The sequence below is a fragment of the Neofelis nebulosa genome, chromosome 4 (genome assembly GCF_028018385.1).
Source record: "Neofelis nebulosa isolate mNeoNeb1 chromosome 4, mNeoNeb1.pri, whole genome shotgun sequence".
Lineage (NCBI taxonomy): Eukaryota > Metazoa > Chordata > Mammalia > Carnivora > Felidae > Neofelis > Neofelis nebulosa.
The window spans coordinates 129055280-129076308 of NC_080785.1; the positions used below are offsets into that span (position 1 = coordinate 129055280).

At 39.3% G+C, this 21029-nt stretch overlaps 1 long non-coding RNA gene across 1 annotated transcript in view; it reads right to left on the reverse strand.

Moving 5' to 3' along the window:
- Nucleotides 1-7547: 7547 nt before the first annotated feature.
- LOC131509894 (uncharacterized) overlaps nt 7548-21029 on the reverse strand; it is an 80404-nt gene continuing 66922 nt past the window's right edge. The window contains exons 2-4 of the long non-coding RNA XR_009260765.1: nt 18929-19081; nt 10922-11171; nt 7548-7700 (exon numbers count right to left, since the gene is read on the reverse strand). This is a non-coding gene — a long non-coding RNA (uncharacterized LOC131509894). The remainder of the gene's footprint in view (nt 7701-10921; nt 11172-18928; nt 19082-21029) is intronic.

Here is a 21029-nt window from a genome sequence, read left to right on the forward strand (position 1 = left end):
GGCACCAGGGAAAACATGCTAATACAGAGTAGGTGCCTGGTAAATGCCTTCAAAATCAAATGGGTCATAGGCTTCAAACAAATCCCTTAGCAGTCAGAAAGTGTAGCCGCATGGCTTCTTAGCGTATATCTGATCTTTAACCGTTACATTACGTTGGACCTTTTACTTCTGAAACTATCTTCCCATGCTTATTTTATCCTAAAAACAACTGTATAATCCAATCTGAATGGTCCCATTTTGTGAATAGGGAAAATAAAGTTCGGGATGGTCCTGAATGAACATGCCGAGGCCACACAGCAACAGAATCTCTGAGCTAGAAAATGGACCCAAGTTTCTCCCATCTTAACTAAAATTTTCTTAAGCTGAAGCTTTAATCACACCTGTGGAGATGTCTTAAACAACAGCTCATAAGCTTCTAGAAGTAGGCAAGTTACATTATTTTTAAGTCAAATAGCCACTGAAGTCATTAGTTCAAGAGTGTCTACCTCCAGCATGTGGCTTCTCTGCCCACTTCTTGCCTGGGAGGTGAGTTGAGGACAGAGTCTCAGCTTAACAGTGAATGTCTTGGTTTTCCTGAATTTATTTAACAACCACCCTGGATGTTATTTCAACACAGCTTATCTTCCTACACAGTAATATGTCCCTTTATAATTTCAAGGCAGATTGACATGGACTGGGGCTTTTGAGGTTTCTGGACAAAGGTGGCACTGAGGCTTATTCAGGGATTTGAATTTCAAATGGGCAGAGAAGAACTTGGCAAAATGCCTTCCCCTGGGAGGTTGGATGGAACTGCCAGCAAAGGAACATTAATGCTGCTTCTGTGTTTGGCTGATCTTCATCCAGAAAAAGAAGAAGAAAGCACAAAGATGCTTCTCAACGTGGTAATCCAACGGTTTTTAAAGAGTATTTCTTGTCCCTCGGTTCCAGAAAGGTGTGGTTAAAGAGATCTTCAAAGGAGGAATAATGAAAAAGCCAGCCAGCAAGATCTGTAGTCTGGCCAGCTATGGAACAAGGAAGCAGCTGAAAGACTTTGTTGGTCGTTCAGATGTGACCTTCTACACAGAAGATTCACCAGAGCTCAGAGCTGACTTTGTTCCAGTACTGGTTTTGAATCTTCTGTTCATAGGATGTCTATATTTATGTTGCACATTTTAGGCAAGTATTGTCCTTCATTGATTCAGCTATGTCTATCTGTCACCTGAAGACAGGGAAAAAAAAGAAAAAAGCCAACAAACCTTGCACCAAAAACATATATAGATCTTTTGTTCCTTTGTCAAAAATGTTCTGTGAGCATCATGTTTGACAAGGAACAACAACAACTGATTTTGAGGAATCAATTATTTTTCCCTCTAGCTATAAAATTTTGAATTTGTTTAAAAAACAAACACCAAAAAATACAAGTTTGGTACCATCCCCATATCTTGTCAAGGCTCGCTCCTTCTTTCACTTGGATCTCATCAAGTTGTACCTCCTCCAATAGACCTTCCCTCAAATGTAAATTCTAAAATCAAATCCTAAATTATTAAGTTCTGTCCAGATGTGATAATGGTGGTGGTGTTTGTATAAAAAGAAAAAAAATGGTTGTCTTTTGGAAATAAATTATGAAGTATTTATAAATGAAATAATCAGGCAGAATTGGTGGAGACAGAGAGGAGATAAGATTGACCATAAGTTGACATTGTTGAAGGATGCTATAGTCACATGAGAGTTCATTTTCCTGTTCTCTCTACTTTTATATTTGAATTTTTCCGTAACAAAGAAATCTAAAAATAATTTTTAAATGATCATGAGGTAGTCCCCCCTCAGCCCTACTACCTACATCAGCTTGCTCTTCTTTGCTTTGTCCCATTGGATACTTTTCCAGCCCCTAGATCTCTCAAGTCATCTTCTTAATGTATTGGTTTACAGCCCCATCCTCTACCAGCATCTAAGCTCCATGAGGGCAGATACCTGGTCTGAATTATCCATGTCTTAGTAACAGCACAAATGATGAAACATTAAGATATAGATTTATCTCTCATACCCATAGTTCTCCAACCAGAAGACCTGAAGCAATTTACCTACTTTACCGCACCTGTCTTCTTACCTTCTGCTTAGAGATAATTTCTCTTCTCCAGGAATGTTGTGAGCATGGGAGCATTATACCAAAAGAGCCACAGGATTTATCAGTTTCTAGCCTTTTAGAAAATCAACATCTTTTAGCTTTTCCTCTTTTGAGGTATTAGTTGACATTTCCATTTTAATCATCTCAACCATTTGGGAAGATTGAGCAGCTAAAGGTATTTCTATTCATTCACTTTTTAAACTGAGAAAGCAAAAAGACTAATTTTTCTTTTACCACTTCTGACCTGATGTAGAAATTTCTTTTTGCTGATTTCTTCTGCAAAATCGAAAACCAGAGTACAATAATTGGGGCAATCATAAGATGAGAGACATAAAAACTATTTGGAACTCAGTATAAATGCCAAACCAAATTTTATAGAAATCCCAAACACATTTGAGATATCAGCAGTTCTCCTAAGGCCTGATGACAGACTTGATGGCCTTAATTTTTCCCTAATATGTAATTCTCTGTTATAGTACTCTACAAAATGCTGTAGCATATCATTAATGCTTACAAATGTCATAAAAGTACACAGAGCAAAAAACCTCCCAGCTAGAGAAATTTTACAATCTGAAGATAGAGGCAGTTAACTTTAATCTAGGGAACTGACAAAAAACACAGAATGGGTGGGTAGTTTGTAGAGAATGCTCCTATTTGTTCTTTTGAAGTGGGGGGACAGTGTTTAAGAATTGACAATATTTGACTGTAGAAGAATATTCAAAATAAAGCCAGAGAAAGTACTCCTGATTAAGGGAAAAAGAAACAGAAATGAGGGAAGGAATCTTTAAATAGAAAAGAACCCTATTTTAAAACTGGTGAGGAACAAAACAGAGAAATAATTTTCCTGAAAATAATTTTTTTGAAGATAAACCTCAGTTTGAAATTTTTGGAAATAAAAGAAGAAACAGCAATATGGAAATGTGGGAAGCTCTATTACATTGCCCACCAGATGCACTGGGATACAGATTTTTAATCCATGCATAATCTCAGAGTTAGAAATAATCTGAGCTGCTAAAAGTATATGATGGTTCTTTCTAAAGTTAAAGTATAAATATATCTCATTTGTTGAAATCAATATGTGAACCAACAAATATTTAGTGAAAAAATGTTGCATGCCAGGCACTGAGGATATACAAAGCCAAGGCAGACAGATGCAGTCTCTGTCCTCATAGCATTTATAGTTAACCAGAGATGATAAGTAGTAAGTAATAATGAAACTAGCACTATAGATAATTAACTAACTTATGGTAAGTTAGCAAAATAACTGTTGAGGTAGCCTCCGGAGCATTTAAGAAGGAGGACTATCCAATCTCAGGGGATAGGAAAGGGTATTGGGGAGCCACAGAAAAAGGCTGACATAGTGTCATTTATTCAAATTTGAGCTGAATGATTGGGGACTGGCTAGGTTACCAACGGGGAAATGTTTTCTATAAATAGTGATTAGCTTCTACAGGGTTGCCAAGGCAGAAGAAAGCAAGTTGAATGTATAAACTGAGAGAAGTTCAGAGTAGCTACAGTGGAAAGAAATTGGGGGAAATGTAGATGATGAGCCCGGAGGAGTAGGGAGGAACCGGATCATACAGGACCTTGTTAAGGATTAAGAACAATTATTCTATGAGCAGCAACAGTTATGGGAAGTAAGACCAGAGAAAATTTAATGACTCTTCTTGTGATAGTCATTCCGTAATGAGGTGAATTAGAATTGAAATGTGCTGGAAAACAGACCATTTGTACACATTGGCCAAGACATCAGACACCTCCAAAACTATAGAACTCTGAGAACTCTTTGTGCCCTGTGATTGAAGAATCACACTGTATCCTGCCAAAGGGAACATAAACATATACAAACACACACACAAAAACAAAACCCTGGAGATCATCTCTGGAAAACAGACAAAATAATTCCAAACCACATCTAAGGCACAAGTGCTTATGAAGAGATGTCATGTGGGTGGGGCCAACCCACCCAGAGGCTTATTAGGCAATTGCAGTGAATAGCTTGGACTGGATGGATAATCTGAAAGTTGGCATCTCCTAAAAGTGCCACAAATGGGAGTGGTAGACTACCATCCCTGGAAATTCTGGCTTGTGTGTCAGTGGCATAGGAATCTGCTCAGCGTATCATATGAAGGTTCCACCCATTTACTCAAAACAAAAACCTGGGAGTCATCCTCCTTCCCAATTCCTCCTCTTCCTTTATTCCACACATTGAATCTATTAGCAAAGTATTTGTTATTCTTACTTCCAAAATATATCTTTATTCTGTCTCTACTGCTACAACCCTGGCCAGAGTATCTGGCCTTGTCTACTGATATAACATCTTAGACCCCTTTGCAGTCCATTTTCCATAGAGTAGAGAATGACCTTATAACCTTAAATATGGTCACTTCCTTGCTCAATATTCTTCAATAGATACCCACTTAGAAGAAAATCATTCCCTTTCTGGACTACAAAGCTTTGCGTATTGTGGCCATCTACCTACCTTTCCAACCTTCGTCCATGCCTCCCACTGTTCTCTAAAGCTAGCCTTGATTCAGTTCCTTAAATGTGCTGAACTCTTTTCTGACTCAGAGCCCTAGAACAGTGTGTGGTCCAAGGGTCTTCTGTATCATTTGGGAGGTTATATGAAATGCATATTCTCAGATTCTATGGCTGATATACAACATCAGAATTTCTGGGGATAGGACCCAGAAGTTTGTGTTCTAACAAGCTCTCCATGTGCTTTCTTTTTTTTTTTAAGTGCTAAAGTCTGAGAGTCACTACTCTAAAGAATTCTGTTCCCTTGGGCCTGAAATCGTCTATGCTTTCAGCAGAGAGTTTATCAGAAACCAAAATAGCAAAGGTTTAAAATGTAGAAATGTATTTCTTTTTCATGCAAAAATCTTCGTGGATAAAATGGGGCTGGAACAGGATTCTACTGTTCCAGAACTCCTACTCCTACTGTCTTTCTTGTGGCGTCACCTTTCTGGGCCTCTGTTCTCAACTTCACATCATGATTCAGGAGCTCTCCTCTGGTTCCAGCTGTCATCGCTTCATTCCAGGCACCTGGAAGGAGAGAAAGGAAAAGGTCATGACCTTCCCCTTAAGGACACTTGCCAGAAGTCAGGCATACCACTTCCATTTGCTCCCCTTTGACCAGAATGTTACTCACATGGTCACACCCAACTTCAAGGAAGACTCTCAGATAAGTTTGCTCTGAGTGGTCTGTCTACCTAAACTCGGATTATATTGCTAAGGAAGAATGAAGGAATACATACTGGGAGTAATTTTCAGACCCTGCCACATCTCCCACTCTACCTCTTCTTTAATTTCATCCTTTCAAATAGCCTAGCTACTAGGTTGGAGTAAACCCCATTCTATTGTTTTCTCTCACTGCACACAAATTATTTCCTTTACAGCTCACAATAAAATTTGTACTTTTGTATCTGTAAATGCATTGAATGGCTCCCCTCCTAGAGTGTAGAAACCACATGTATTCAACACGTGTCCTTAAGCACCTCATACAAAACCTAGTGCTTATCAGGCCCTCTGTCAATATTAGTTGAATGAATGAATGAATGAATGAATGAATGAAGATACAACTAAAGAAAATAATCCTTCTGTGGAAGCTTGAAAAGTTTGTGTGGCAGAGTACAAGAGCCACTGGAGAGGAGCCACTTGTGACTGTCCCTACCATATGGCCTGGCACTCACTCCAGTTAGGGGACCTCTACTCCCAGCACTATAAAGAATAAATCCCGGGGCGCCTGGGTGATTCAGTCAGTTACGCGTCTGACTTCAGCTCAGGTCATGATCTCGCGGTTCGTGAGTTCGAGCCCCCCATCGGGCTCTGTGCTGATAGCTCAGAGCCTGGAGCCAGCTTCAGATTCGGTGTCTCCCTCTCTCTCTGCCCCTTCCCTGCTCACACTCTGTCTGCCTGTCTCTCTCTCACAGGTAAAGAAACATTAAAAAAAATTTTTTTTAAAGAATAAATCCCATCTCTGCTATGAACCTATATACTCTCAACCAGTTTTATAGAAGCAAGGAGAGAAAAAAAAAACATGGCAAAGAGAAAGCTCAAAGAAAGGTAGTAACAATAAATCCAAATTTATTAGTAATCACATTTAAAAAGATGAATACAATTTGCCAGTTTCCCTGCACAGGTTCTCAGATGTAGGTAAAAATAAAACAAATTTCATAGCTTACAAATGATGTGTGTAAAACATAATGGCGTAGAAAATTTGAAACTAAAAGAATATATAAATAGAAAGCCAACATTAATCAAAACCAGCTCTTGTAGAAAATATGAATATCACATGATATAGACAAGGATGAAAGAATCAGTAAGAGACAAGGATGTTATGTAATGGTAAAAGGAAGATGGAACTATTCTGAGCCTATCTATACATGGCTAACAGAATTCCAGAATATAATTCAAAGGTTAATAGAACTAAAAAAAAAAAAATGATCCATCTACAATCACTAAGGGAGATGTAACACATCTGGCTCAGAAAGCACTCTCTGAAGAGCTTAAAATTAATAAGGAAACACCAACTCTACAGGTAACACAATGGCACTAAATTCATTTCTTTCAATAATCACTGAATGTAAATGGACTAAATGTTCCAATCAAAAGACAGAGATTAGCACGATGGTTAAAAAAAATTCATTTATATGTTGCCTATAAGAGACTCATTTGAGACCTAAAGTCACCTGCAGATTAAATGTGAGGGGCTGGAGAACGATCTGTCATACTAACGGAGGTCAAAAGAAAAATGGAGTAGCCATACTTATATCAGACAAACTAGATTTTAAAACAAAGGCTGTAATAAGACATCAAGAAGAGCATCATATTATAATCAAAGGCTCTATCACTCAAGAAGATCTAACAATTGTAAATCTTATGCCCCAACTAAGGATATAAATGCTATGAACATAATTAACAAGTTTGATGTATTTCCTATTTAGAACTCCAACCTACAATATGACTTTTGTTTCTCTTCAAATGTATGTGCAACATAGATTTTCAAACATTCAACTTATATGAGGCAACAAATATTACAGAATCTAAGTCCTACAGATAACAAAGGAGCAAATATAAAATATCTATGTCACACAGACTGTGTTCTCTGACAAGAGTATAATAAAATTAGAACTCAAGAAAATAGGATAGCCATGGCCCCAAATACATTCAGAAATTGTAAAACATTCTTCTGTTAGCAATTAGTAAAAAAGAAAGCAAAAGAATTTTTTTAAAAATAATTGACCCAAGGGGTGCCCAGGTGACTCAGTTGGTTGAGCTTCCAACTTCAGCTCATGTCGTGATCTCATGGCTCATGGGTTCAAGCCCCGCATCAGGCTCTGTGCTGACAGCTCGGAGCCTGGAGCCTGCTTTGGATTCTGTGTATCCCTCTCTCTCTTCTCCTCTCCCACTCACACTCTGTCTCTCTTTCTCACTCAAAAATAAACAAAAAAAGAAAAACAGAAAGAACTGACCCAAAACCCCAGATGCGTAACAGAGTAAAAGCTCTCCTTGAAGGAAAATGTATTACCTTAAAAACATATATGAAGGAAGAGAAAAATTAAAAACCAAAGAGCTACATGTTCACCACAAAAACCTGAAAAAGAATAACAGAGAAAATCAAGCAGGTGGAAGGAAACAATAAACATAAGAGCAAAACTTAAGCAAAGTTTTTAATAAACAAATACTAATGAGGATCAACCCAGTCTAACTCCAGCCCCTTAAGAAGCTAATAAAACAGACAAACTTAGGGCCAAATTTGTAAGAGAAGAATTTCGTGATAAATGTGATTAATGAATGATTGGCCAACAGGTGAGCTGACTTTCATGATAGTAAGGAATGAAATGGGATTACATAGGTGAAGAATTGGTCCAATGCTTGCAATTCAGTCGGAACCCAGTAAGTATCATTTCCTCTTCTTACAATAAACTAATAAATGAATTAAAATGAAGTGTTAATGGATAATGACAGTTCACTGCAGTGCTTTTGAAATGTAAAGGGTTTATTAAAGGACAAATCTTAGAATCCCAATATATAAAATGATAATAGTATAAGGACTCTGAATAAATGTAGTGGTAGAGGAAACCCCTTTCTCATTGTCCCACTAGCCATTTAAACACTTACTGAGAATCCCTAGAACGCTGAGACCCCAGTTGCAAAACCGATAATTGATGGCCTAAACTATCTTTAGAGGGCCCATTATGCCCAAATCACCCTGTTCTGCAGGGCCTTCGTGTATGACTACAAGGAGTGATTCATATGAAGATATAAAGGAGACCATTTGCAGGACCTGTCCTTAGACCGCATGAGCCTTCTGGTTTCACTAAAAGTAGGGAGGCATCTTCTCTCTCTCCTTCTCAAAGCAGAACACAAGCCTGGGCCACATCTACCATCATAAGTGTCTGTTAGAGATTTTGGTTTCAAGTAAGAGAAAACTCTCACCAACAGCCATTGAAATCACTGACTGGAAGAATATTTGGTAATTCACCATGTACATGGAAGAGATGGACAATGATGCACAGGGAAAGACAGGAATCAGGACAGTTCCAGCTTTTGGAGAGTAGAAATCAAAGAGAATTTATTCACACAATTCCTGCAATGAGATGAATCAACTCCAACACCCATCCTTTGTGTGTTGCTATTTGAAATGTATTTTCCAGGAGAGAGACTTTGGTGGGCCCAGCATCATGACAAACTGACCTTTCTACCATGTGACCATTGCTATGATCTTTGATACTCAACTCTCTGCAGCTTTCTAGAATCTAGTCCATGTTCCAAGTCTAGTTCACAGCTTCCTGCTAAGTCTGTAAGCCTCTGATATTCCTTAGATGAATTCCCCTATTGTTAGGAAAACTATACTTAGGGCTTGTTGCTTACAAACAAAATCCTGACTAATAGAAAGGAGCTTTGTTCAAAATCTTGTGGGTAGTTAATGTCCATATCTTTGAGAGATTGGGGACATCATGACATTGGCGCAAGAGGCTAGAATTGTACCAGTACCTTATGGTTTAAAGCTAAAAATAGTAGAGGTTATGGACTTAACCTGACTGAAAACCTCTAAGTGTAAGAAACCTTTGGCAAAACCCAAAAGCAAAGCTGTAATTTCTGTTATTGGGTTCTTTTATATGTTTGTACCCGACTCCGTCTTCTGAGTGAATTGTTTTCATTGATTACAATTGTCTTCTTCTTGCCTCTAATTATAAAATCTTAAAATCAAAGCAGAGGGGCCTGCAATAAACCCTTTTCCCTGCCAAAGTGAGTTTTTCAAAACAACAGACAAAACAGAACTCAATTTGATCATCCCAGGAGAATGGAACTTGGAAATCCTTTGCCAAAAATATTTTCAGAACAAGCCTTCAATCAGAAGGTGCCTTTTATCTTTGGAGACATCAGTAAGCTGACCTTAAGAAAATGTAGCTATGCTCTCTCTAGCCTTAAATGTGTGGGAACCAGACGTATGTCTCCATATGCCGGAATTTTTATTACAGAACTAACCCAAACCCCTCAAAGAGAATCGTAAATTCACAGTAACATGTCCATTGAGACTTTTGCCCAGTGAACGTGTGGGAAAATACAAATATTGTTGAGGCCAGTGTTTGCCAAACAACATTCAAGAGACCATTAGTGACCCGATCAAGGGCCTCAGTGGCTTTTTCCTCAGTCTGTCCTTGAATTTCAACAGTTATTGAACCAACTCTACATATAGAAAGTTAGCCCCAAGAGAGTCACTTCCTGAGAAAGAACAGAGCCCCACAAATCTAGAAGGTATCTATCTTAAGAGAAATAATTAAAACCATGACCTTGGGGAATAGAAAAAAAAAAAAAGACTGCACTATCTTTGGAAATCATATGGATTCATCCATAAGGCACTTTACCCTAAAATACATGCCAGGAAGTGGCCGTCTGATAAATAGCACTGAGGTTCTGGCCAATAAACGTATGAAAAGTTACTCAACATCATAAGTCTTCAGGGAAATGCAAATTAAAATCACAGTGGTATAGCACTACACCCACCAGAATGGCTAAAGTTAAAAATATTAACCATACCACACATTGCAGAGCATGGAGGAACTGGAACTTTCAAATGGAAAGCAATTTCAGAAAACTGTTTGGTATTATCCACTAAAGTTCAAAATACAACACACTCTGTGATCTGCAGTTTTACTTTTAGGTATATTTTCAACAAATTCATTTACCCAAGAAGAAACATGAATGAGAATGTCTTTAGCAACATGATTTGTAATGGCCATAACATAATCTGAAAATCATCAAATGCCCATCAACTCTAAAGGATAAATGATTCTATGCAATTGATACTATACAGCAATGTAAATGAACAAGCTACGAAGACATACATGAAATTTAGGATCCTCATATTGAGTTAGGGAGGACACATGAAATAATATGTATGATATTTTCTTCATTTATTCAAAGTCAAAAACCAGGTATGATGACCATGGTGTTAGAAGTCAGTATGGCAATTACCTCTAGAGAGGAAAGAAGGGTATTGATTAGAAAGGGCCAGATGGAAATCTTCTGGGCTGTCCAGTGTTCTAAATCCTTGATCAGTCATAGTTAAATGAATGTCCTGTGATTACTTACTAAGCTGTACCTTTAGGGGTTGGCCACTTTCCTGTACACAGACACTCCAAAATAAAAAGTTCTTTAAAAATTAGTACTGGAATCCACTGGTGTAAATATATCTCCAGACTCCAACTGGAAGAGAGCCACAGTGGTTGAACTTTACAGTCAGCCCTGGATTTACTGCTTTCTAGCCTCAGTTTTCTCAAATGTAAAAATAGGCCTAAGAATTCCTACCTCAGAGCAGTGCCATGGGCTTTCAAATGTGCTGTTTCCTCTGCCTGTTATCCATTTTCTGGCTTCTTCCTCTGATACCTTTACCCCAGATAATTCCTACTTGTCTTTAAGATATAAGTGTTGTTGTCCATTGCTTTAGTAGGGCAGTAATCTCTGTACATTGATGATACCATCGATGATGGCTGTCCTTCCCATGTCACAGTGGATATTGTCAGAGTACCTGGTTCCACACAACAGGTGGTGATTCACACTGACCAAAAAGAAAAGGAATTGTTACAAGACTAATAAGAAGCTCAGGCATCACTGGAAGGCCGGTGAATTTGGCGTAAAGGAAGTGGAAAGAAACAAACAAATAAATAAATAAAACTAGCTAAAATTATGTTCCTGAGAGATTTTGATGCAGACAATGTTAACACCATCACAACCACCATCAGAGAAATAAAGTGCCCTCTCTCTTCCTTGAGGCAGAACCTATTCAAATTCTAGCAAGGTGGTGTCCGTTTGGCAAAACTTGGGTGACATGCCTGTAACGTAGCTGCAAGTGGTGCTGGGAAAAAATACGCAGCATTTTTAGCTTTTATAGTTAGAGGTCTTTGCTCCATCCACACTGATAAGGCATTTCTTCATGTAGAAAGAAAATCAAATGCTGAGCGGCCAAAATGAATTGCACAAGTTAAACACACTGTGTTTCTTTGTTTAATTTTCTTCCTACCCAAAAGGCACCAATATCTCTAAGACCAGGAACCATATCCAACTTGTGTATCATTTCATCTTTGCACTCAGCGCAATGCCTAACACAGAGTAGGTCCTGAGTAAACTTTGTTGAACAAATGAGTAACTAATTTAATAGTTATAAAACATTTAACATAGTACCTAGCACACAGTATATGCAATATATGTAAGAGAATGCAATGTATCTTTTGAAGATAAGGACCACTTCTCATTCTGTTTTGTGTCCCTATAAATACATCAATTAGTATGTGTTCAATATTTGTTGAACGGATAACTAAATCAATGAATTCATGAATATGTGTCAATGTCATTCATCTCTCAGAGTACATCCAAGATGCTGCTTAAAACAAAGACTAATTAGGTGCTCAAAGGTTGAGCAATGACCCACCGAGGCAGCTATGTCCTAGATGGGAGAGATAAGATGATGGTCTACTTACCATCAGTCACCACAAGTCCATTGAAACTCATATGCATGCATACAATCTAACAGTATAAGTGCTTCTTTTCCATTCTTCATCTATTTCCCCAGGCTCATATTGCTTCCCTTACTTCCAACTGCTTAAACATGTAGGGACAGGGTGACTCTTACTATAAAATCGTCAGATAAAGTCTAGATCCCTCTGCTAAGAATCCAACTGATAGAATATCAAAATCCCATGTCCCATATTGCCTCTTGGGATTTTATGGCTAATCAAAATGGCAGCATGAGTTCTGGTTTCTGGCAAAGAGTATTTGTTAGTCTATCCCATTTGGTTAAAACTGGAACTTTAATATTTTTTCAGTTGGGAGTACCCTCAGTGCTATCGCCAAATCCCAAAGTTTGTCCTAACAGCATATCTTCAGGTACAGCCTTCATCACTGATCTAGAAACAGATTTGATGCTGAGAAAAAGAAATTCTGTAAGACCTGGGTGGGTCCATGATTATGTGTAGTCCCATCAGAATGCAGCCTGATACAATCATTTGTCTGGAGCTAGAACATGAATCAAAGAAAAGCCAACTGAAACTATTATCAGATTGTTTCAACTGGCAACTCAGCTAAATGAGGAGGGGAGGAGGACCTGAAAACTTCAGGTGGCTATATATATTTGTGAAAGGAAAGAAAAGGAGAAAAGAAAGGGGAAAAGGAAGGAAGGAAGAAAATTTGAAGGATGGTAATTTTTTCTCCAAATTTAAAATAGTTTTGAAGTTGTTTTTAATGTATAAGGCTAAGTCATAAATTCAAAGAATAGGTAACTGTGATTACCGCATCTGGAATATTTGTTCACATCTTGAAATACCAGCCAACTTGCATGATTACCAGTAGATGGCAGCATTACCTCCACCATTTTGATCTTCATCTGCCAAGTCTGAGGTTATCGGCGTTTGAAAGTTAACAATCACAGATTGCAGACCAGCTGCCCAATTTGTTGGCTGTTGTAAACTTTCTTTTATGATACACTCCTCCTTTAAAAGAGATTTAGCCAATATATCCTTTAAATGTGTGCATGGAACTAAAGATGCATAAGCAGTGTGCTAGCTTGCTTTTATTTTCCCTTTTTCTTTCCTTCCATTGATTTTCCTTCCAAAGATTTCCAGGCAAGTCTTTGCATGTCTAATTGTATGGAGACAATTAACTGTTCTATAAAATGTTGCTTCCTCCTATCTTGTATATGCACCCACTTACATACAACTTTACTCACCAACTACCAAAGCCCTGCCAATGGAAGCAGAAAAAATGGGGGGGGGGGGCGGTATTTTAAATAGATTGTGGTTCTGATCCTGGCTGGATCACTTAACTTCACTGAACCACATTTTGCTGTTGTTCTGTTTTGTTTTGCTTTTGTGTATGAGTATGAAATTAGAGCTAGTAATACCTGCCTAACAGAACTATTGTCATAAGTATCTACAATAACTGAATTCAGTAAATGTTTACTGAGCCCTTACAACAAGGAATTAGTAATACATTAGTTTTATCCTCAAGAAGATCACAGTCTACAGTGTGCTGTCCAATATAGTATCCACTAACCATGTGCAACTATTTACATTTAAATTAAGTAAAATTAAGTAAAATTAAAAATTCAGTTCCTCGAGGGCACTGGCCACATTTCAAGTGCTTGACAGCCATATGTGACTTGTAGTTACCATACCATATAACGCAGGTGTAGAACATGTCCATCACTGCAGAAAGTTCTATTGGACCACAGTGGTCTGGAAGGCTAAACAGACTCATAGAAGTTAATAATCATTTTAAAAAGCACTATCCGTATCAATATGCAAAACAGGAAGGTGAAACATGGAAGTGATGAGGTCTTTCCAGTGGTGTCAAAGAATATGGAATGATAGAGAGATAGAGATAGAGATAGAGGTAGAGATAGAGATTCTTTTAATGTAAGCCTTTACACAAGAGTTAATACTCCAAGAGTAGTCTGAGGGGTATCAAGGTGCTTTCAGGAAGACTCGAGGAGGAGGAAAAGTCCTTGAAGAGGCATATCATGTACAAAAGCACCAAGGAAGACAAAAAAGCCACAAGAGTGCCCAGGGAATTCAAGGTACACTGTATTGTAGAAGGATAAAGACTGAGGGCCAAGGAGGGTGAAATAGAAGGAGACGGGGCTAAGGAGGGAAAATCCACCACTAAGTGAGTGTTTTTAGTGAACACTTCGCTTGGCTTAGGTTTCCTTCCCCCAGTGTAAGAGGATGAACAGCGACCCTTGTTTTTACATCTGAGCTCAGGGAGAGACAGCCAAGAAAGAAGGAGAGGTTCCTGACTGATTCTTTCCACCACTGCATCCGAGTGGAAAATGAAACTAACTCCTCTTCCAGTCCTGTGCAGCCCCTCCCAGAACAAGGCTGCTTCCTTCACACATTCCTCAGCCTGTGAGAACATCCTACCAACCATGTCACCAGTAACACCGCTGCCCGCATCAGCCGTTGTGGAGGTGTATTGAGCCCGAATGACTGCAGAATGCCTTCCACCAAGGTTAAAACATATTCAGGCCTCTCATGAGTCCTGAGCTTTGAACCGATGTCCAACTTTTTGTGGTTACAGTTCATAGTCAGCTGGCCAAATGTGACTTCCTGGTTTTAGGATAAAAGACTTGGGGTGGAAGAGGGGAGAAGACTAAAAAATTCTACTTGACATCAAATGGCTCTTGCAGCATAGAACTTGAATGAGCAACGCGCAGCTGAGTCCTAATCATGCTGATTACATTTCTGAATTTATACACACTGAAAATTTCAGAAGAAGGAGGTTTGGTGGCAATATGTTTGGGGTTCCTCTAGCCTCTAGACACTTGGGAAAGACTTGGAAGTGTATGCTGATTTGCAGCACACAGCTGGGAGTAACGGGCTGTGATGTGGGGGGAGGAGGAGACAGAAAAGGAAAAAGAAAAAGCCCTGTTGTAATAGATGTTCCAAAAAACACAGAGATGAGGTGGGGCTGGTGGGGGAGGGTTGGCTGAACCCTTCATACGGTTTTATTTAAGTTTGAATAGAGATAATCAACTCTGCTGTTTATTTCCATACCAAATTCTCGGGGGCCAGAACTCTGTCACATTCCTAACGCAGATAATTTTAGCAGCAATCTTTCTGGAATAGAAAATGTGCCAAAGACACTTCCTGCTAAGGAGTTTCCAGGAGAATCCAGAAGAGCCTATCCTGCACTCCTAGAAGCAAGACAACAGCTTTTCTTCTCCTTCCTGGGTGGCCAATTATTCCTGTGACAACACCTCATACTTTTCACGTGATGGCGTTTGACAAAGAAGAACCCAAGCCAGGATAAGTGCTCACCCAGTTGACACTCAATCTCTGTCTCTTTATCATCCCAGGTTGAACGTTGGGGGAGGGGAGCTGGCGTGAGAGATCAACTCTAAAACCATGTTTTCATGGTGATGAAGCAATCCGCGTGGTTTTTAAAAGCAGAGGGTGTTGGGATTAGCCAATATGCTGGAGAGGACCAGTTTGGCAACTTTGATGCCTTACTTCTCTCTGCCTCAATTTCCTCATCCATAAAATCTAAAATCTCATACTGTTGACCTCACAGTGTCCATTTTGAAATTAGGTGAGCTATAGTTTCTGTCATTATGGAGTCATACACAGACTGATTAGCATATTTCAGAGCCTAAAGGGATGTTTGCTGTCATCAGGGAATTGATTTTCAGTTTTCTTAAGAAGAAATGGCATATCCAGCCCCGATTTTTTTTTTAATTGTGCAAAGAACACTTAACATGAAATCTACCTTCGTCACGGATTTTAAAGTGTACAGTATTGTCAGTTAACACAATGCAGGTCTCTAGAACTTAATCATCTTGCATAAGTAAAAGTTTAAAACAGTTGAATAGCAGCTCTCCATTTCCCCTCCCCCGGCCCTTGGAAAGAACAATTCCACTCTCTGCATTTGACTACTTTTTATTCCTTGGATAAATAGTATCATGCAATATTGGTCCTGTGATGTGCTTACTTCACTTAGCACAATGTCCTCAAAGTTCAGCCAAGCTGTTGCATATGAAAGGATATCCTTTTTTAAGGCTGTATAGTATTTCTGTGTGTGTGTGTCTGTGTGTGTGTGGGGGGGGGGGGGGGGGTTATAATATACATATTTAAAATAATAGCCTTCCCAGCAGGAATGAGGTGATGTCTCACTGTGGCTTTGCTTTGCATTTTCCTAATGCTTGGTAATGTTGAACACCTTTCCTTTTGCTTCTTGGCCATTTGTAGGTCTTCTTTGGAGAAGTGTCTCTTCACTTCTTTTGCTCATTTTTTAATCAGCGTATTTGTTTTCTCCGTAATGAGTTGAGATCTTTATATATTTTGGATATTAACTCCTTGTCGGATCTATGGTTTGCTAATATTTCCTCCCTTCTACAGGTTGCTTTTTCACTTTAATTGTTTCCATCAACACCTTTTGTTTGATCTACTCTCACTTGTCTATTTTTACTTGTGTGGCCTGTGTTTTTGGTCAAACACCTGTGTCATGGCCAAAACACCATTGCCAAGATCAGTTTCATGAAGCTTTTCCCGTATGTTTTCTTCTAGTCGTTTTACAGTTTCAAGTCCTATGTTTAAATCTGTAAGCCTTTTTGAGTTGGCTTTTGTCTGTTGTGTAAGATAAGGATCCAATTTTTCTTATTTTGCAAATGGATATCCAGGTTTTCCACTGCCATTGGAGGAAGATATCCAGGTCCAAATGTAAGCTTAGTACATGGAAACTTTAAGGGAGGGAAAGTCTCTCCTCATTGACAACAACTTCAAGGCTGAAAACTTCGGCCTGTAACTTCCCCTTATTAGCCTAGAATCATTCATCAAAAATTTTTTTAAACTTATTTTCAAATTGTTACCACTTCAGGGGATCATTTCATACCTGTGTTATGTGGCAGGGAATACAGCACTTTCTTTCATTGAAATTCGAGTGGTCTTCTTCGGTTATGATGGGGCTCCCCTCAACAGAGGATAGACTTAAGGCCTCAGGAAAAGGATTACATGTTCACCCTGGCGTTGGCTTTGCTGTCCTCACAGCCCACACTTTGAATTTGGAAATGATACAACTGTTACGTTATTTTTATTCTTTCCTTATATGGAAGGCTCCTACCCAGTTCCTTGTTTACTTTTCTTTCTCTTCCTCTTTTCCAGAGCAACACCTATTCTGTGAGAAAATTTTTTCTCCAGCTTAGAAACTGGAAGGAAGTTATGCAGGAGGCAATGACTAGTTCAGAGCAGAAGAGCTACCCTCAGAACTTAGGTGTGGACGTGGTCATTCCTGCCAACCTGCCCGGGCTGTGTTTGGTTGTACTAGGCCCAAAACCTCTACAAAAACACCTACCTATGCCAAACAGAGGAAAAGAAAGCAAATCTGTTAAGAAACTGAATCTCCTTCCCTTTGCACTAAATTTAACAAGGATACTTGACCATTTAGTTAGCACCCCCAAAGTCAATTGTGAGGGTAACAAAGGATTGTCATAACATTCTTAAGAAATATGTGAGGGCGCCTGGGTGGCTCAGTCAGTTAAGTGTCTGATTCTTAATATCGGCTCAAGTCATGATCTCACAGTTTGTGAGTTCAAGCCCGGCATCAGGCTCTGTGCTGACAGCACAGAGGCTGCTTAGTATTCTCTTTCTCCCCTTCTCTCTCTGCCCCTCCCCCAGTCATGGTCATGCTCTCTCTCTCTCAAAATAAATACATAAACATAAAAAAAGAAATATTTGAGATATTCTCTGAGGTTGACGTGGGGAATCTTCAGGCTTAGAGCAGCAATCTCAAATTCAAATGCCCATAGGAGTCTGGCATGTAATGTAAAGGAGGGAAGCAAGAGAATATAAGACATAATTTTACATAATTCTGTTTTAATTCTTAATTCTACTGTTGACTATAAGTGTGTTGATTAAAGGCCATTGCCACTAGCTCTAAGTGTTGAATAGTAGGGAGTGGTGGGGATTGTGGAAAACTAAAGACAGCATGCATGATTAAACAGAGTGGTCCCAGGCACCTTGGCCACTCAGCTGGTTAAGTGTCCAACTGTTGATTTCGGCTCAGGTCATAATCTCACAGTTTGTGTGTTTGAGCCCTGCATCAGGCTCTGTGCTTTTATCACGAAGATTCTCTCTCTCTCTCTCTCTCTCTCTCTCTCTCTCATATAAATAAACATTAAAATAAATAAACAAAAATAAAGAGAGTCATCCCTGCTCATCTCCAGCTGATTGTTACCCTGTGAGACCATGAGCCCAATGTTGCTAGATGATTCAGTTTTTCAGGAGAAGCCAGAGATTTCTAAGTTTTGAATATTGTCAAGTAAACTAACCAATGCAACTGTAAGTCATTATATTGGTTACCCTTATGTAAAAAGTACAAGTTGAACGTTGGGGTGCTGGTAATGTTCTATTTCTTGATGTTGCTGCTAATTACATAGGCGTGTTCTTTATGAACATTCATCTAGCTGGGCACTTAAATGTGTACTTTTCTGTATATATTATACTTTAATGAAATGTTTTTAAATGTGTTGGCAGGTAGTTGAGTTTTTAGAAGAATTTTAAAACATTATCTGGGCCAACATCATGTAGGCCTAATAACGCCCATCTGTGGGTTGAATTAAGCCCTCAAGGTCACTCTTTATAAAATTTAATTTAGAAAACTTCGAAGGGGAAAAAGAATTCTGACTTTTCTAGCTGGGGAGGAAGGGAAAGCTAGACATGGCTATGAGTTTCCATGAGGCACAAATAGATTTCCAGGGCACAGTACTGTGGTCTGAGTACACACAGGGAACAGTCCAGATCATCAAGGTCATGACCTTCTCATCCTCACCTGTGACAGCCTGTCTTCGTTTGACTTGCTTGTTGGTTCCCCTGGTCCACCATTTTTGGGGCCTGCATTCTAGCTTCACTGAGTCTCCCCTCGTGGAAATTCAGGTCTCATGTTTCCTCTTGTTGAGACGAAACCAGCACGCTGCAACCTAAGCTTTAGGAAAAAAATGAAGGTAATATGAGAGAGTAGAAAATAGACAAGCATTGAAGTCAGACAAAACAGCGTTCACATATGGCCCTGACACAAACTAGCTGAGGATCTGGCCAAGTTACTTATCCACCTTGAACTTGTGTTTTCTCATTTAAGCAACCCTGACATGAATACCTCTTCCCTAAAGGTGAAAAATGTATAAACAAGTGCCTAGGAGGGCATTGTCTTTCAAAATTTAATATGCATGGAATGTTGCCCAGGAATCTTGTGAAAATGTGGATTGTGATTGAGTAGAGTTATGGCAGGATCTGAGATTATACATTCCTAACCAGCTCCCAACTACACCAGTATGACCAGTGCCAGAACCACGCTTTGCGAAGCTAGACTGCAGAGTGCTTGATCACAGTACTTGGTGGGTACTAATTCCCCACTACCACCCTCCATAAAAATATACACTCCCAATGAGAACTTTGAAATGGAAAGCTGGAGGCGCTATTGACACTGACTTTGTTTGCTTTGCATGTGATTCCAGTAAGTTCTGAGGACCCAGTTTCCTTCATAATGCTGACAGCAAACTCGCAGTTTCCTCCATGATGACTTTCACAGGGAGAAAATGGGAATCCTTTCAACTGAAAGCAATGGTCAACAGGGTTGCTGAATTAGGAAAGGAGACCAGAAGAGTTAAATGTGCTCCTCCTTAGGAGATTTCTCTTTGTTTCTTCAAGATGACTTCCAAACTCACTGGTTTGTTTTTTCATCTGAATGCTTTATTCCATGAATAGCCTAACAATATAAATGTGTTTCAAGTACATGAATAAACAACATAATAATAAAAAGCACATGACTTTCCCAAGAATTTATCCCTGCAGTTCTGAGTTAACCAAAAGCAACTTTCACTTTGGGGGACAGGAATGAGGACAAGTTTCAAATGTGCTTAAGAGACTCAGAGAGGAGAGGAAACAGAAGGTAAGGAAAGAAATATTGGCCTGCACTACTCGCATGTTCCCCAGAACTGTTTGGGACAATTGGAGAGGAAAAGGGAAGCTATTACAGAAGAGATTAAAGTGGCAAGAAAACACACATCTGGTTTTGTACTGGTTTAAAGAAGACCTTTTCCCCAGGAATATGAGAGAGAGCATGAGCTTTGGAATCAAGCAGAATCTGGAACAAACAAACAAACAGGCAAATTCCCTTTTCATACTGGACAAGATTGGCCACTCACCTGAGTCTAAGTTTCTTCATCTGTAACATAGGGGGACTAAATACTTACCCTAGTGGATTGTTCTAGTAAGATACCAAAAATCACCCATGGGAAGTACCTCACTCAGTGGCCACTTAGCTTAACATATGCTCACTAGGTGGGTGTTTCCCACCTTCCTTCCCTAGGGGACTGAGGCTGTTGATCACAGAAAGAACACCATAGCCTAATTCCCCCGACCCATCTGAGTCATCAGGACATTTCTTTTGATAGGCAGATAATCTACACCAAGGTGGAAGACTTGTTACACATTCATGAGATGTGTTCCCATCAGCACTGCCATCAATTTTGCTCAATACCTACTACGGTCCCCATGGCCAAGTAGCCGATCATTCAAACCCATGTTCATTTAGCCCCACTTCACCTAGCCCTTACCTACACCCCACCCCACATGCCTCTGACACTGTCAGGATGCCATCAAAAAGTCCTAGGTTTGAATTGATGGTTTCTTATTCACTAGCTGTGTGAACTTTGACACATCACTTAACTCTGTTAAGTCTCCATTCCTCCATCTGTAAAAACAAAGAGACAAAGAGTATAAAACGAGGCATCAGTGCAGCACTGACACATTGAAGGCACTCTGCCATGTTAGTTCTGATTGCTGGTGGTGTTCTTCTTTACAGTGGGCTTTGCCCTTGTTCATAGGTAAAGAAATGGGCATTCTAGGTGAATGAGTGATAAGGCCAAGCTTTG